The sequence below is a fragment of the Triticum urartu genome, chromosome 4 (assembly GCF_003073215.2).
Source record: "Triticum urartu cultivar G1812 chromosome 4, Tu2.1, whole genome shotgun sequence".
Classification (NCBI taxonomy): domain Eukaryota; kingdom Viridiplantae; phylum Streptophyta; class Magnoliopsida; order Poales; family Poaceae; genus Triticum; species Triticum urartu.
The window spans coordinates 35,490,518-35,510,090 of NC_053025.1; positions in this window are offsets into that span (position 1 = coordinate 35,490,518).

Below are 19,573 nucleotides of genomic sequence, written 5' to 3' on the forward strand. Positions count from 1 at the left end.
TTTTAATAAGAGGATGATGACTCAACATGAAAGTAAATAGATAGGCCCTTCACAGAGGGAAGCAGGGATTTGTAGAGGTGCTAGAGCTGGGTTTTGAAATAGAGGTGAATAATATTTTAAGCGGTATACTTTGATTGTCAACATAACAACCAAGATATGGCGATATCTTCCATGCTACACACATTATAGGCGGTTCCCAAACAGAATGGTAAAGTTTATACTCCCCCTCCACCAACAAGCATCAATCCATGGCTTGCTCGAAACAACGAGTGCCTCCAACTAACAAGAGTCCCAGGGGGAGTTTTGTTTGCAATTATTTTGATTTAGTTTGCATAAAGCATGGGACTGCGCATCCCGGTGACTAGCCATTTTCTCGTGAGTGAGGAGCGGAGTCCACTCCTCTTGAGAATAACCTGCCTAACATGGAAGATACGGACAGCCCTAGTTGATACATGAGCTATTCGAGCATACAAAACAGGATATTTATTTGAAGGTTTAGAGTTTGGCACATACAAATTTACTTGGAACGGCAGGTAGATACCGTATATAGGTAGGTATGGTGGACTCATATGGAATAACTTTGGGGTTTATGGACTTGGATGCACAAGCAGTATTCCCGCTTAGTACAGGTGAAGGCTAGAAAAAGACTGGGAAGCGACCAGCTAGAGAGCGACAACAGTCATGAACATGCATTAAAGTTAATCAACACCGAATGCAAGCATGAGTAGGATATAATCCACCATGAACATAAATATCGTGAAGGCTATGTTGATTTTGTTTCAACTACATGCGTGAACATGTGCCAAGTCAAGTCACTTAAATCATTCAGAGGAGGATACCACCCTATCATACCACATCACAATCATTTTAATAGCATGTTGGCATGCAAGGTAAACCATTATAAGCTCCTAGATAATCAAGCATGGCACAATAAACTATGATCTCTAGTTGTCATTGCAAACATTTTTATTCCTAATAGGCTGAATCAGGAACGATGAACTAATCATATTTACAAAAACAAGAGAGGTCGAGTTCATACCCGCTTTTCTCATCTTTGTCAATCCATCATATATCGTCATAATTGCCTTTCACTTGCACGATCGAACGATGTGGATAATAATAATAGTGCACGTGCATTGGACTAAGCTGGAATCTGCAAGCATTCAATAAACAGGAGAAGACAAGGCAGTATGGGCTCTTTTGTCAGATCAACAATAATGCATATAAGAGCCACTTCATCAATTTAATTATGGTCTTCTCCTATCGACCCCCAAAGAAAAGAAAAGAAATAAAACTATTTACATGGGAAAGCTCCCAACAAGCAAAAAGAAGAACAGGAAATCTTTTTGGGTTTTCTTTTTAATTACTACCACAAGCATGGAAATTAAAACTAGCTAAAAGCTACAACTAATTTTTTTTGTTTTTCTTAAGGTTTATTAAACACACAAGAAGAAAGCATAAAAAGGAAATAAACTAGCATGGATGATACAATGAAAAAGTATGAGCACTGGCATCTAGCAATGAGTGTGTGAACATGAATGTAATGTCGGTGGGAAATACGTACTCCCCCAAGCTTAGGCTTTTGTCCTAAGTTGGTCTATGGCCACGGTTGGCCTAGTGGATATCCATAGTAATAGTTGGGGTCGTACTGAGATGCAGCGGCTATCGCCCCCTGAGCTGTAGCGTGGCGACGAGCGGCCTCTGCCCTCCTCTCGTACTCATCTGCCTCCTCTCTGGTAATAACATATCTTCCTTTTGCCTGATAATCAAAGGAGGCAGGAGCCGGGAGAGTAATACGGACAACACGGCGTCTGTCAAAGATTAAGCGATACTAGAGAGGTGATTCATTCCTCTCAACAAACTGGTGGTGAACCATAGCATTAAAATCCAGGTAAGCAAGAGGCAATTCAATATCATCATTACGTATGGTTACACCAAGAAAATCAGCTAAGCGGGTTGCATAAATTCCACCAAAGAAATCTCCATGAAATCTATTATTATGCAACCTACGTGCAACAATGGCTCCCAAATTATAAGATTTGTCTCCTAACACAGCACTCCTAAGAATACTGAGGTCAGGAACACACATATGACATGCTTCATCTTTACCATTTACGCACCTACCTATGAAGAGAGCAAAATAATGTATAGCAGAAAAATGAATGCTCCCTATGGTAGCTTGTGCTATATCTCTAGATTCCCCCACAATTATGCTAGCAAGAAATTTTTTAAATTCTGATTTGCGGGGTTCACTAGCACTACCCCATTGTGGGAGTTTGCAAGCAGTGGTAAAATCCTCTAAGTCCATAGTATAAGATTTTTCATAAAGATCAAACAGGACAGTTGGAGAATTACGTGAAGATGAAAATTCATACCTCCTCACAAAGGAACTAGTGAGATAGTGGTACTGGCGGCACTTTTCTTCCTCAAAGCTCACAAGATCAGTGTTATGCAAATATGCGTTAAATTCTTCCTTAATTCCCGCTCGATCCATAAAGTTTTCCGAAGGCCATTCACAAGGACGCACTGGAGCGTCTCTTGGTGGCTCTTCATCAGCATCACCCATTGCAAGCCTGGGTCCTTGCTTCCTTGAAGAACCACCTTGGTACATTTTCCTAAGCATATTTCTTCCTCTGAAAAATTTCTGAAATTTGTAGTAACTTCAAGTAAAAGTAAACCAAACTCAACAAAATTGATAGCAACTACTCCTACAAATGCCTGGAGCCTATATCATGCATCAAAACTACTTGGAACCATATATATTTGACATGCAAGCTCAAGAACATGTTCACCTAGGCAGCATAAATTTGCGATGAATAAAGCACTAGAACAAAAACTAATTGGACCAATGGAGGAGTTACATACCAAGGAACAATCCCCCAAGCAGTTTTATGAGAGGTGCTTTGAGCAAGGAGATCAAAAATGGCAGCAAAATGAGCTTGGACTCGGGTTTGAGCTGGATATTGGTGTTTGTGGGAGGAAGGAGTGTGTGGGTGTAGGAATAAGTGGAGGAGGGCCATCGTGGGCCCACGAGGCAGGGGGCGCGCCCTCCACCCTTGTGGTCAGGTGGATGCCCCCGTGCTGTGTTCTCAGTGCCAAATATTCTCAAATATTCCAGAAAAAATCATATTTAAATTTCAGGGCATTTGGAGAACTTTTATTTTCGGGGTATTTTTATATTGCACGAATAATTCAGATAACAAACGGAAAATACTTACTTTTATTTTATTTTTTAGAAATAACATAAAGTAAAAGGAGGGTACAGAGAGTTGTGCCTTCTAGTTTCATCCATCTCATACTCATCAAAAGGAATCCACTAACAAGGTTGATCAACTCTTGTTAATGAACTCATTCCGAATAATATGGAACCGGAGAAATTTCGAATAACACTATGTTACCTCAACGGGGATATGCACATCCCCAATAATAAGAATATCATATTTCTTTTTGACAGTAGGTAGAGGAAATTCAAAACCTCCAATAATAATCGATGGAATTTTTCCAATAGAGTTCATACTATGAACTTGAGGTTGTTTCCTCGAAAAGTGTACCGTATGCTCATTACCATTAACATGAAAAGTCACATTGCCTTTGGTGCAATCAATAACAGCCCCTGCAGTATTCAAAAAAGGTCTTCCAAGAATAATAGACATACTATCGTCCTCGGGAATATCAAGAATAACAAAGTCCGTTAAAATAGTAACGTTTGCAACCACAACAGGCACATCCTCACAAATACCGACAGGTATAGTAGTTGATTTATCATCCATTTGCAAAGATATTTCAGTAGGTGTCAACTTATTCAAGTCAAGTCTACGATATAAAGAGAGAGGCATAACACTAACACCGGCTCCAAGATCACATAAAGCAGTTTTAACATAGTTTCTTTTAATGGAGCATGGTATAGTGGTTACTCCTGGATCCCCAAGTTTCTTTGGTGTTCCACCCTTAAAAGTATAATTAGCAAGCATGGTGGAAATTTCAGCTTCCGGTATCTTTCTTTTATTAGTAACAATTTCTTTCATGTACTTAGCATAAGGATTCATTTTAAGCATATCAGTTAATCGCATACGCAAAAAGATAGGTCTAATCATTTCAGCAAAGCGATCAAAATCCTCATCATCCTTTTTCTTGGATGGTTTGGGAGGAAAAGGCATAGGTTTGTGAACCCAAGGTTCTCTTTCTTTACCGTGTTTCCTAGCAACAAAGTCTTTCTTATCATAACGTTGATTCTTTGATTGTGGGTTATCAAGATCAACAACAGGTTCAATTTCTATATCATTATCGTTACTAGGTTGAGCATCATCATGAACATTATCATTAGTTTCAGGTTCATTACCAGATTGTGTTTCAGCATCAGAAATAGAAATATCATTTGGATTCTCAGGTGTTTCAGCGATAGGTTCACTAGAAGCATGCAAAGTCCTATCATTTTTCTTTTTCTTCCTTTTAGAAGGACTAGGTGCATCTATATTATTTCTCTGAGAATCTTGCTCAATTCTCTTAGGGTGGCCTTCATGATACAGAGGTTCCTGAGTCATTCTACCAGTTCTAGTAGCCACTCCAACAGCAAAATCATTATTCTTATTATTCAGTTCATTGAGTAAATCATTTTGAGCTTTAAGTACTTGTTCTACTTGAGTGGTAACCATAGAAGCATGTTTACTAATAAGTTTAAGTTCACCTTTGACATTAGCCATATAATCACCCAAGTGTTCAAGCATATTTGAATTGTATTTCAATTGTCTACCAAAATAAGCATTAAAGTGTTCTTGCTTAGCCATAAATTTATCAAACTCATCTAAGCATGGGCTAGCAAACTTAGTAAATGGGATTTCAGTTTTATCATATCTATAGAGAGAATTCACCTTTACTACCTGTGTCGGGCTACCAAGACCATGTATTTCTTCAATAGGTAATGGATTAAGATCATATGTTTCTTCAATAGGCGGTAAATTAAGACCATGTATTTCTTCAATAGGAGGTAAATTCTTAACATCTTCAGCTTTAATACCTTTTTCTTCCATAGATTTCTTTGCCTCTTGCATATCTTCAGGACTGAGAAATAGAACACCTCTTTTCTTCGGAGTTGGTTTAGGAATAGGCTCAGGAGCTGGCTCAGGAAGTGTCCAATTATTTTCATTTTTCAACATAATTCAATAGAATTTCAGCTTCATCTGCTGTTCTTTCCCTAAAAACAGAACCAGCACAACTATCCAGGTAATCTCTGGAAGCATCAGTTAGTCCATTATAAAAGATATCAAGTATTTCATTTTTCTTAAGAGGATGATCAGGCAAAGCATTAAGTAACTTGAGAAGCCTCCCCCAAGATTTGGGAGACTCTCTTCTTCAATTTGCACAAAATTATATATATATATATATATATATATCCATTAAGGCAGCTAGTTTCTTATGAGCAGGGAAATATTTAGCGGAGAAGTAATAAATCATAGCCTGGGGACTATGCACACAACCAGGATCAAGAGAAGTAAACCATATCTTAGCATCACCCTTTAATGAGAACGGAAATATTTTAAGGATATAAAAGTAGCGAGTTCTCTCATCCTTAGTGAACAGGGTGGCTATATCATTTAATTTACTAAGATGTGCCACAACAGTTTCAGATTCATAGCCATGAAAAGGATCAGATTCAACCAAAGTAATTATATCAGGATCAATAGAGAATTCATAATCCTTATCAGTAACACAGGTAGGTGAAGTAGCAAAAGCAGGGTCAGGTTTCATTCTAGCATTAAGAGATTGCGGCTTCCATTTAGCTAATAACCTCTTGAGCTCGTATCTATCTTTGCAAGCTAAAATAGCTAAAGCAGCTTCTTTTTCAAAAACATAACCCTCAGGAATAACATGTGATTCATATTTATTAGGGGAAGAGTCTTCATCATCACTTTCATCAATATTACCAGTTTCAATATTTTCATTCTCTCTAACCCTACCAAGTTGTTCATCAAGAAATTCACCAAGTGGCACAGTAGTATCAAGCATAGAAGTAGTTTCATCATAAGTATCATGCATAGCAGAAGTGGCATCATCAATAACATGTGACATATCAGAACGACTAGAAGAAGCAGGTTTAGGTGTCGCAAGCTTACTCAATATAGAAGGTGAATCAAGTGCAGAGCTAGATGGCAGTTCCTTACCTCCCCTCGTAGTTGAGGGATAAATCTTGGTTTTTGGATCTCTCAAGTTCTTCATAATGATAAGCAGATATAAATCCCAAGTGACTCAAAGAATAGAGCTATGCTCCCCGGCAACGGCGCCAGAAAATAGTCTTGATAACCCACAAGTATAGGGGATCGCAACAGTTTTCGAGGGTAGAGTATTCAACCCAAATTTATTGATTCGACACAAGGGGAGCCAAAGAATATTCTCAAGTATTAGCAGCTGAGTTGTCAGTTCAACCACACCTGGAAACTTAATATCTGCAGCAAAGTGTTTAGTAGCAAAGTAATATGCTAGTAGTGGTAACGGTAGCAAAAGGTAATGATAGCAAAAGTAATGTTTTTGGTATTTTGTAGTGATGATAGCAATAGCAATGGAAAAGTAAATAAGCGAAGAACAATATATGGAAAGCTCATAGGCAATGGATCGGTGATAGAGAATTATGCCGGATGTGGTTCATCATGTAACAGTCATAACCTAGGGTGACACAGAACTATCTCCAATTCATCAATGTAATGTAGGCATGTATTCCGAATATATTCATACGTACTTATGGAAAAGAACTTGCATGACATCTTTTGTCCTACCCTCCCGTGGCAGCGGGGTCCTAATGGAAACTAAGGGATATTAAGGCCTCCTTTTAATAGAGTAGCGGACCAAAGCATTAACACATAGTGAATACATGAACTCCTCAAACTATGGTCATCACCGGGAGTGGTCCCGATTATTGTCACTTTGGGTTGCCGGATCATAACACATAGTAGGTGACTATAGACTTGCAAGATAGGATCAAGAACTCTCATATATTGATGAAAACATAATAGGTTCAAATCTAAACTCATGGCACTCGGGCCCTAGTGACAAGCATTAAGCATAGCAAAGTCATAGCAACATTAATCTCAGAACATAGTGGATACTAGGGATCAAACCCTAACAAAACTAACTTTATTACATGATAAATCTCATCCAACCCATCACCGTCCAGCAAGCCTACGATGGAACTACTCACGCACGGCGGTGAGCGTCATGAAATTGGCGATGGAGGAAGGTTGATGATGACGATGGCGACAGATTCCCCTCTCCGGAGCCCCGAACAGACTCCAGATCAGCCCTCCCGAGAGGTTTTAGGGCTTGGCGGCAGCTCCATATCGTAAAACACGATGAATCCTTCTCTCTGATTTTTTTTCTCCCCGAAAGTATATATATAGAGTTGGAGTTGAGGTCGGAGGAGCTCCAGGGGGCCCACGAGGTGGGGGGCGCGCCCCCACCCTCGCGGCTAGGGTGTGGGCCCCTTGGTCTTCATCTTTTGCAAGGATTTTTTATTATTTCCAAATAGACGTTCCGTGAAGTTTCAGGTCATTCCAAGAACTTTTGTTTCTGCACATAAATAACACCATGGCAATTCTGTTGAAAATAGCGTCAGTCCGGGTTAGTTCCATTCAAATCATGCAAGTTAGAGTCCAAAACAAGGGCAAAAGTGTTTGGAAAAGTAGATACGACGGAGACGTATCACTATTGCTTTCTTCATAACTTATACATGTTCCAATGACTATGATATTATGCAACTCCCGAATACCGGAGGAACACTTAGTGTGCTATCAAACGTCACAACGTAACTGGGTGACTATGAAGATGCTCTACAGGTGTCTCCAATGGTGTTTGTTGAGTTGGCATAGATCGAGATTAGGATTTGTCACTCCGTGTATCGGAGAGGTATCTCTGGGCCCTCTCGGTAATGCACATCACTATAAGCCTTGCAAGCAATGTGACTAATGAGTTAGTTACAGGATGTTGCATTACAGAACGAGTAAAGAGACTTGCCGGTAACGAGATTGAACTAGGTATTGAGATACCGACGATCGAATCTCGGGCAAGTAACATACCGATGACAAAGGGAACAACGTATGTTGTTATGCGGTTTGACCGATAAAGATCTTTGTAGAATATGTAGGAACCAATATGAGCATCCAGGTTCCGCTATTGGTTATTGACCAGAGATGAGTCTCGGTCATGTCTACATAGTTCTCGAACCTGTAGGGTCCGCACCCTTAACGTTCGGTGACGATCGGTATTATGAGTTTATGTGTTTTGATGTACCGAAGGTAGTTCGGAGTCCCGGATATGATCACAGACATGACGAGGAGTCTCGAAATGGTCGAGACATAAAGATCGATATATTGGAAGGCTTTTTTTGGACATTGGAATGGTTCTGGGTGAGTTCAGGCATTTACCGGAGTACCGGGGAGTGTATGGGTCTTATTGGGCCTTAGTGGGAGAGAGGAGGAGGCGGCCAAGGTGGAGGGTGCGCCCCCCAAGCCCAATCCGAATTGGGTGGGGGGCCGCCCCCCCTTCCTTCCCTCTCTCTCCCCCTTCCTTTCTCTCCTACTCCAACAAGGGAAGGGGGAATTCTACTCCCACCGGGAGTAGGACTCCCCCCTTGAGGCGCGCCATAGAGGGCCGGCCCTTCCCCTGAGGGATTCCTAGACTAAGGGGTCCTTGGGCTTCCGGCCTGTTGGACATGGGCTGGATTTTTGGGCCATGAAGATACAAGATGGAAGACTTTTTCCGTGTCTAGATAGCACTCTTCTTTGCATGGATGGCAAGTCAGGCGGCCGGATATACTATTTCCTTTCTATGTAACCGACTTTGTATAACCCTAGTCCCCTCCAGTGTCTATATAAACTAGAGGGTTCAGTCCGTAGGGACAATCATAATCAGATAGGCTAGACTTCTAGGGTTTTATCCATTACGATCTCGTGGTAGATCAACTCTTGTAACCCCCATACTCATCAATATTAATCTAGCAGGACATAGGGTTTTACCTCCATCGAGAGGGCCCGAACCTGGGTAAACATTGTGTTCCTTGTCTCATGTTAACATCAACCTCAGACGCACAGTTCGGGACCCCCTACCCGAGATTCGCCGGTTTTGACACCGACATTGGTGCTTTCATTGAGAGTTCCACGGTGACATCGAAGTCAGGGTTGATGGCTCACCTTGTGATCAAGGACAACATCACCGCCGATGGAGCCCTGGCCTCAGGACAAACCCTCCGGTTGTGTGGCTTTATCATGACCACCCGTTCCGCCGGTGAGCCGACGATGACTTCTCGGGTCATCGAAAATCGCCTCCAGATTGACTCCGAATACTCCAGACAGATGGATCCGACGGAATTATCGTCCTTGAACGAACTCTTGGATCGCATCGCCGCCCTGGGGGTCGCCACAGACTACTGTCGGATTGGGCTCAAACCCGATCAGAGAGAAATCAAATCTCCATCGATCACCCACCAGATAGCGGTAGTGGAGGAGCAAAACAACAATTCTCCCTCTATACTGAGGACGAACTATGTTCGGATCCCCGAGCTCGTAGAGCCGGAAACCTGTCCACGGAACGACATGCTTTGTCCTCCGAACTTGGAATCAGATGGTAGACCTGAAAAATCGGCCGATCTCCCAGAATCGGAACTATTAAGCTCGGAAATTTCTCAAACTCCAGATCCCAAATTGGGCCAGGGTTCGTATTTAAATCCACCCACCCACCCAGATATACGTGATCTCACCTACCTACGGCAGCGGTCTCAGGAAACAGTCCATCACTTTTGGGCCAGATTCCTCCTTATCAAGAACAAAATCAAAGATTGTCGCGACGAAGACGCAATCTCAATATTCCGCAGTAATTGTACGGACGAAGGAATCCTAAACGCTATCAACCCCGTCACGTATTACACTTCGCTGATTTGACAGCCATAGTACAGAAGTACTGCGCAATGGAAAGCGCCTGGAAAACTCTGGCAGCTCGTTGGGAGCCGCCAGCTCCCACTCACCCTTTCGTCCGAACAAAAAGGATGCACCCTCGAGAGGCACCCAAAACAGCAGTAAAGAAATCCAAACCCATTACGGGGCGCAGAACCGTTCTGGAAGGATGGCTCGATAGGCCATGCAAAACACACACAACACCGGATACCATACCTACCCACATCCTTAGAGCATGTTGGATACTCCGGCAAGTGGCCAAGAGTGGCGAGGATATCCTCACCAAACCTACCTCGGAACAACTCCCCCCGGAACACGACGACCACAGAGTACTGATAGTCCTCGAGACTTTCACTTCAAACAATCGGCGCAAGAGGGCACTCCGCGACCTCGCCGAAGTCTGTCGAATTGCAACAATAAATCCTTGGAATGACACGGCCATAACTTTCAATGCCAGTGACGAACCAAAAGCCCGGTCAGTCCGAGCACCAACGGCCTTGGTCCTCAATCCAATTGTGGATGGTTTTCGACTTACCAAACTGCTCATGGACGGCGGCAGCGGGTTAAACCTCATCTATGAGGATACACTCAGTAAAATGGACATAGACAGGAGCCGTATTGAGCAAAGTAGCACGACCTTCCGAGGAATTATTCCCAGCTGGGAGGCACGATGTGCGGGAAAAATCACACTTGATGTGGTATTCGGCACGCCGGATAACTACCGGTTCGAAGAAATAACCTTCCAAGTGGCCCCTTTCAACAGTGGATACCACGCCCTGTTGGGGCGAGATGCATTCACACACTTTCAAGCCATACCTCATTATGGGTATATGAAGCTCAAAATGCCTGGGCCCAACGGTATTATCACTCTCGCAAGTGATCCGGATATAGCCCTCCGCACCGAAAATAAAACAGCCTCTCTGGCCCTCGAGGCACTCTCTGAGGCCCTTGTGGCCGAAGAGTTAAACGCACTGCGCTCAACGGTGGATAGGGACGACATAATCCTCGACAAGCGCTCTAAATCCACCTCCTTCAAACCAGCAGATGAAATAGTCAAATTTCAAGTCCACCCGACGGACCCAAAGAAAACAGCCTCCATCGGTGCACAGCTGGACTCAACGGTGGACGCCGCACTACGAGTGTTCCTACCCAAGAATTGGGACATATTCGCCTGGCACCCTTCTGATATGCCAGGAATCCCACATAGGTTGGATGAGCACAGCCTCAATATATTGAAGGGATACAAGCCAGTTAAGCAATCACTGCGGCGCTTTTTCGAACCCAAACGACAAGGCATGGGGGGGAGCTAGCCAAGCTAATCGAGGCCGGATTCATCAGAGAAATAAAATATCCGGACTGGCTAGCAAACCTAGTGATGGTGCCAAAGAAGGATAAATCCCGGCGCTTGTGCATCGATTTCAAAGACCTCAACAAAGCTTGCCCTAAGGATCCATTCCCGCTCCCCCGCATCGATCAAATTATTGATGCCACTGCAGGACACGACTCACTGTGTTCCCTTGACGCATATTCCGGATACCATCAAATTAAAATGAAGGAATCCGACCAAGCCGCAACGACATTTATTACCCCATACGGGCCTTTCTGCTTCAACACTATGCCCTTTGGGCTCAAAAACACCGGTGGCACCTACCAACGCATGATTCAAACATGTCTGGAGAAACAAATCGGTAAAACAGTTGAAGCATATGTGGACGACGTCATCATCAAGACTAAGTGCATCGAATCATTAATAGATGACTTACGCCTCACATTCGACAATCTCCGGACATATGACATTAAGCTCAATACGGAAAAATGTGTATTCGGCGTCCCCTAGGGAAAACTACTGGGCTTCATTGTTTCCAATAGAGGAATCAAGGCAAATCCAGCCAAAATCCGATCTTTATCACAATTGGCTACACCAACAGACCTTAAACAGGCCCAAAAGCTAGCTGGATGCGTGGCAGCTTTAAGCCGCTTTATCTCCAGACTAGGAGAAAAAGCATTGCCACTTTATCGGCTCCTCCGACGCACTGATCACTTTGAGTGGATAGATGCAGCAACGACTGGATTGGAGGAAATAAAGGCTCTTTTAGCAAGCTACCCAATCCTAGCCGCGCCAAGCGCCAGCGAACCAATGCTATTATACATATCTGCAACACAGCAGGTGGTGAGCGCAATACTCATCGTCGAACGAGAAGAGGACGGACACAAATTTCCGCTCCAGAAGCCGGTATACTATGTATCCACCGTCCTAACTCCATGCAAAGCCAGGTACCCTCATTATCAAATATAGCATACATGGTCTTCATGGCATCTCGGAAGCTACGACACTATTTCCAAGAGTGCTCGATCACTGTGGCTTCCGAAGTTCCACTGAATGACATAATAAACAACCGCGATGCAACGGGACGGATTGCCAAGTGGGCCATTGAGCTCCTTCCATTCGATATAACATATAAGCCATGCCGGGCCATCAAATCCCAAGTACTGGCAGACTTCACCTCCGAATGGACAGAAGCCAAATTCCCTAAAGAGTACGGCACATATTCCAACTGGGTCATGCATTTCAATGGTTCCAAAATGTTGGCAGGCTTAGGGGCAGGCGTTGTCCTAACATCCCCCACTAGAGATACAGTTCAGTACGTACTCCAAATATTATACACAGACTCCAACAATGCAGCCGAATACGAGGCTTTATTTCATGGTCTTCAGATGGCTATCTCCATGGGCATACAACGCCTAGAAGTGCGCGGGGACTCGAACCTCGCGATATCTCAAATAAATGGAGATTTCGATGCCAAGGATCTGAAGATGGCGGCTTACCGCAACGCCGTTCTCAAAATGTCGGCTAGGTTCGAGGGGCTCGAGTTTCACCATGTGGCTCGAGAGTGTAATCAAGAGGCAGACGTCCTTGCTCGCATTGGCGCCAATTGCGACCCTGTCCCACCTAACATCTTCTTGGAAAGGCTTTTCAAGCCATCTGTGGTGTGGCAAGGGGAGAGCAGCAACGTCAGTCCGGACCCGACCATAACCCTAGATACCGAACATACCGACATCATCGGAGGCTCAGCCACCAAAACAACACCATCGGCCCATCTTGTAATGGCAGTCATTGCCCCATGGACTGAACCATTCTTGGCCTACTTCAATAGGCGAGAGCTCCCTGAGGATCAGAATGAGGTCGCCGCATTGTTCGGCGTTCGAAAGCCTATAAGGTCAATGAAGGAGAACTCTACAAGAAAAGCGCTACCGGAGTGCTTCAAAGATGTATCTCCGACGAGGAGGGGCAGCAGCTTTTGACTGAAATTCATGCCAGTCTCGGTGGTCACCACGCCGCAGCTCCGGCCCTTGTAAGCAAGACCTTCCGTACATGTTTCTACTGGCCGACGTCCCGAGCAGATGCACAGGACCTTGTCCAACGTTGCGCGGATGCCAGCTTTTCGCCAACCAAAGCCATATGCCACCCACTACTCTACAAACAATCCCCATCACATGGCCTTTCGCGGTCTGGGGGCTTGACATGGTCAGACCCCTTAAAGGAGGCAGCCATAAGAAAAAAATATCTACTAGTTATGGTAGATAAGTTCACTAAGTGGATAGATTCCAAACCAGTTAAAACGGTCAAAGCCAGACCAGTGATAGACTTTATATCCGGTGTTGTGCACCGTTACGGTGTTCCACACAGCATCATCACCGACAACGGCTCTAACTTTACAGCCGATGAGGTGAAAAACTGGTGTGCTAATCTCGGCATTAAGCTCGATTACGCCTCCATATATCATCCACAAACAAACAGTCAAGTCGAACGAGCCAGTGGTCTTATTATGAGCGGCATCAAACCCAGACTAGTGTGGTCTCTAAAAGAATCAGACGAGCACTGGGTTGAGGAGCTCGACTCCGTACTCTGGGGGCTGCGGACCATGCCCAATCGCACTACCAGATACACACCTTTATTTATGGTGTACGGCGCAGAGGTTGTGTTACCCTACAACATTATTCATGACTCACCTTGAGTGCGCATGTACGAAGAGAGAGAGGCCGAGCTCGATCGGTAGGATGGCTTAGAGCATGATGTCGCAAAAGCCTGTTCCGCACTTTATCAACAGCAGGCCTGCAGATATCAAAGCACAGAAGTACGGGCCAAGACTTACAACGTTGGCGAACTTGTTCTATGCCTCCCAGAGAAGAAAAAGGACAAACTCAAGCCAAAGTGGGAGGGTCCCTTCATCATTGACAAAGTTCTCACTAGGGGAGCGTACCGCCTGCGTGATGCATCTGACAATCGCCTAGAGCCGAACCCCTGTAACGCAGCCAGACTCCGAAGATTCTATGCCTAGTGTCGAACTCTTTGTTCGTTTCCTTCTACCTATTATTTCCAATACTTTTTTCCTCTCTTTTCGCTTTTTTATTTCTTAGCTTTAAAGCTCTTCACGCGGCTCAACCGTGCACATGTGACATACACATACTCAAATATGTACGTCCATTATACCTGGGGGCTTCTTGGACAGAAGCTTATTATTGTTATTTTCTGAGCATCAAGCTCATCACATATGTGTGTTCTCCTCATATGTACCTTTTCTTCGCCATTATGTGCATCAATATGACTTAAGTTTTGGCCAAGCTGGGTTGCCTGGATCCTGTGATTATGCCCTACGTTCCCGTTATTTCGGCTAGGGCATAAAGGGAGCACCTCTGTGATTGTTACTGCCGGGTCATCCGGATGTGTACCTCAGACTAGGTCAAGCCGAAAGCTAGCGTTCTTAAGGGAATATTCGGTCGGCGGATTAAAGATGTTTTTTTCATTCACCCTATGGTGAGCACCCCAGATGTTATGAACACTACGATTTCTACAAATCATAGTTCAGACATGCACATTAACGCATGACTACCCAGGGAAAGGAACCCTTAATGGAACTATTCTCTCTCGAAGATGTTTCTTACAATCACAATGTAATATAACATAGCTAGCCGGATACAACTTGTCTGTTCAAGCAACTATGACCCCTACGCCTAGTTTCCACGCATACCCCCGTCTATTTTTTGCCACTCAGGTATTCAGAAACACTCCGCGCCTTTGGGTCCAGAGGTCAAAGCGAATAGGTCTGCCATGACAATCGTTTTACAAATCCGGCTAGGGACAAATATGTCAAGGAAAGTACATAGTCAATCAGACTCAAAAATTCCCTCCTCTATACCGTCTAACGGGCTGTCTAAATTGCAATCCTGTTGGGAATATCGAGCGGCTACTTCGACTTGGTCATATACCAAACTAATGGGAATTTCTTTTCCATCTGACCCTAGAGGTCCGACTCGAGCCATATGATTCGAATCAAGCTAGGTATATCGTGTTTTCACCATGGCCCGGGCTTCTCGTGCACCTTCCCGACAGGCCGATATCTTCCATAATCGAAAACGCCGCCGCGCTCCCCTGAATAGCTGTATAAGCTCCTCCATTCTTCCTGGAGGGGAGGCGGATGGCCATAAATCCTTGGCAACACTTCGCATCGCCTGCCGAGCTTGCTCGTGCACTTGCGACAGCTCTTCTAGCAGATCGCCCAAGAATCTGGACACCTCCTGTTCAGGACGGCTAGCCAGCATACCTACAGGCATAAATCTTTTAGTCCCTTTCATTTCTGAATTACACGGAGGTAAGTTTGACCACATACTAAATATGCCGCCTCGAAGCCTATTATTTTCCTTCATGGAGTCAGCCAGCTGGGCCCGTACATCTTTCAGTTCCTCGCCCAATTGGGTATTGGAATCCTGGAGCTTGTTTTTCTCCTCCACGACTCGTGTTAGCACACACTCGCCCGTGGCTAGTAGTCTTTTGGCTTCTTGTTCTCCCCCTTGAGCGGCTTTCAGTTACTCTTGCAGTTGATCTGATGATCCTATTAAGAGGTGAGCAACCGTGTTAGCATTATTGTTATACCATTATGTTTTCTCGATGGAGGGGAACATTACCAGGTGACGCCTTCTTGGATTTCTCCAGTTCGGCATTGGCAGCAGTTAGCTGGGTCCGATACTTTTCTAGTTCCTGAGATAACAGAATGTTCTTCTCCATAAGTACCTGGTTATACAATGATCCTTCAATCAGTTGGATCAACTGCTTCAAGTCTCGGGGGCTACTGGTATATAACTATCAGATTGGTATAATATAAACTTACCCGCATATCTTTTAGATGCTGGTCCGTGGCTCTTACAAGCCCATCCCGAGCAGCTCGGATGTACGCATTGGCCGAGCCGAAGGCATCAAATGCCTCCTTTGAAAAGTCGGGGTCACGGAGAGCGGCCCTCCGACGACAATGATTCATGGCACTCTCCACTTCAGAGTTCATGACGGACATATTGTCTGAATCCTCTACGGAAGGACAGTTCAGCGCCACTCCCGTGTCAACCCCTGTCCTTAGGGCAAGATCCGGAACCTGACTAGTGGAGGCACGACCGGCAGGATCCCCGGACATAGTCCGACGGACACTTTTCCTGATAGAATGCGGTGAATGGCATCACGATTTGATATGGTGATCAGAAGATGTATTCTTCAAAACAGAAGCCTTACCTCTTTGACGAGGGTTCTGTCCTATTATCATTTACCTTCCTCTTCGAAGATGTGCTCGGCGCGGGCGCCGTTTGTTGGGGAACATAGTAATTTTGAAAAAATTCCTACGCACACGCAAGATCATGGTGATGCATAGCAACGAGAGGGGAGAGTGTTGTCTACATACCCTCGTAGACTGTTCGCGGAAGCGTCATATCAACGCGGTTGATGTAGTCGTACGTCTTCACGTCCGACCGATCCAAGTACCGGAAGCACGGCACCTCCGAGTTCTGCACACGTTCGGCTCGGTGATGTCCTCGCCTTCTCGATCCAGCAAGAGGGGCGAAGTAGGAGATGAGTTCCGGCAGCACGACGGCGTGGTGACGGTGTTGGTGAAGAACAATCTCCACAGGGCTTCGCCTAAGCACTACGAAAACTATGACGGAGGATAAACTAGAGGGGACGGGGTTGCCAGCACACGGCTTGGTGTTTCTTGATGTGTCTTTGGTGCTAGCCCTACCCCTCTATTTATATGTTGAGCCCTGGGGTCGAAACTTGGAGTAAAAGCCTCCTCAAAGTCGGTTTCACCCGAAAGGCAAGAGTCCTTCTCGGACTCCAGGGCTAGACGCCAGGGTTCCCGGCGTCTACCCCCTAGACGCCAGGGTTCCCGGCGTCTAGCCTCTGGTCTCCGCAAAACTTCCTTTTGCACTTTCCAAAAGCCTCGTGGGCTTTCCCCTTTGGCCCAGATAAAGTGTTCTCGTGCCCAAACATTTGGGAAACATCCGGAACCCCTTTCGGTGAATTCCGGAACCCTTCCGAAGATCAAACACTACTATCCCATATATCAAAATTTATCTCCGGACCATTCCGGAGTTCCTCGTCATGTCCGTGATCTCATCTCGGACTCCGAACAACATTCGGTCATCAACATACATAACTCATATAGTACTATATCGTCAACGAACGTTAAGCGTGCGGACCCTACGGGTTCGAGAACTATGTAGACATGGCCGAGACACCTCTCTGGTCAATAACCAATAGCGGGACCTAGATGCCCATATTGGTTCCTACATATTCTACGAAGATCTTTATCAGTCAGACCGCATAACAACATACGTTGTTCCCTTTGTCATCGGTATGTTACTTGCCCGAGATTCGATCATCGGTATCTCAATACCTAGTTCAATCTCGTTACCGGCAAGTCTCTTTACTCGTTCCGTAACACATCATCCCACAACTAACTCATTAGTTGAATTGCTTGCAAGGCTTATAGTGATGTGCATTACTGAGTGGGCCCAGAGATACCTCTCCGACAATCAGAGTGACAAATCGTAATCTCGAAATATGCCAACCCAACAAGTACCTTCGGATACACCTGTAGAGCACCTTTATAATCACCCAGTTACGTTGTGACGTTTGGTGGCACACAAAGTGTTCCTCTGGTAAACGGGAGTTGCATAATCTCATGGTCATAGGAACATGTATAAGTCATGAAGAAAGTAATAGCAACAAACTAAACGATCAAGTGCTATGCTAATGGAATGGGTCAAGTCAATCACATCATTCTCTAATGATGTGACCCCGTTAATCAAATGACAACTCATGTCTATGGTTAGGAAACTTAACCATCTTTGATTCAACGAGCTAGTCAAGTAGAGGCATACTAGTGACACTCTGTTTGTCTATGTATTCACACATGTTTATGTTCCCGGTTAATACAATTATAGCATGAATAATAAATATTTATCATAAAGTAAGGAAATAGATAATAACTTTATTATTGCCTCTAGGGCATATTTCCTTCACCGCTCTCCTCAGAGATGCTTCTGGTGCATGTTGTGACACTGAGCGCCTCCCCTTTGGAACACAAAATAGTGCGGTGGGCGAGGCAGAGTAAGGAAACTCTTTCGAAGAAGTGTCTTTTAAATTACTTACATGCGGAGAAGGAAGGAGGCCGGAGTAATCGGCGATGATGGGTACTTCCCTACCATCGTAGCTCGTCTGATAGAATACTCCATCCTCGAGCTCCACAAATATGTCCGGATCTTCTTTGAATCCGTGGTCAAGGTCCTGGTTCTGACCCTCTGGCTGAGGGGCGGCGCTATGGATCCACTCGATAGCCTTCCGCCATTCCTGTTGCGAGTGGATAGGTTACTGTCCATCAAAAATGATTCAAGGAGAGGAGTAAAATGGTGGGATCGGAGCTTACCCAGCTAGGAGGATTATACATGGAAAATCCATCTCAACATTGGAGATGAGTGAACTCCTCCTTCTCCCCTTTGTACAGTTTAGCCAATATTTTGGCCCAAGCAGCAGGGGTTTTCGGACCCTTCCGACCGCAACGTGAGGCGTCATCTTCCCCATTATAGTTCCACATGGGAAGCCCTCTGTATTGGAGTGGTTGGACCCCCCGCACTATGGAGATCGCCATTACCTCGATTATTGACAATCCGGACTGGGCGAGCATCTTAATCTTGCCCATCAACTGACTAACTTCCGCGCTATCCTCCTCCTCGAGGCTCTGAGGAGACCAGCTGTGGCATTTCTTCAACGGAGCGCTTGAAAATTCAGGGAGGCCCATTCGGACTGGGTCAGGAAGAGCGACATCGTCAATATAGAACCATTCGGAAGGCCACTCTTCGGAAGCCTTCTTCGGCATGCCGGACAGGTAACCGGTCCCGGCGATACGCCACACTTCGGCTCCTCCCACTTTGAATATTGACCCCACTTGATTACGAGGGACGAGGGAGAATAGTTTTCTCCATAATTCAAGATGGGCCTCACAGCCCAGGAATAACTCACATAGAGCAACATAACCCACGATGTGCAGGAAGGAGGCGGGAGTGAAACTGTGCAGTTAGAGGCCATAATACTCCAGCAGTCCTTGGAGAAAGGGATGGATTGGAAATCCGACGCCTTTTAGCAAGAAGGGAACAAAGCATACTCGTTCCCCCCTGGACAGATTGGGGAAATTCTCCGCCCGAACCCCACCGTTGAAGGGCGTTAATCCTACTCGGACGGGGACTAGATCCACGGGAGGAAGAAAGCCCTATTTTTGCAGCTTCGTTAGCTGACCGTGGGATACAAAGCATCTCTCCCA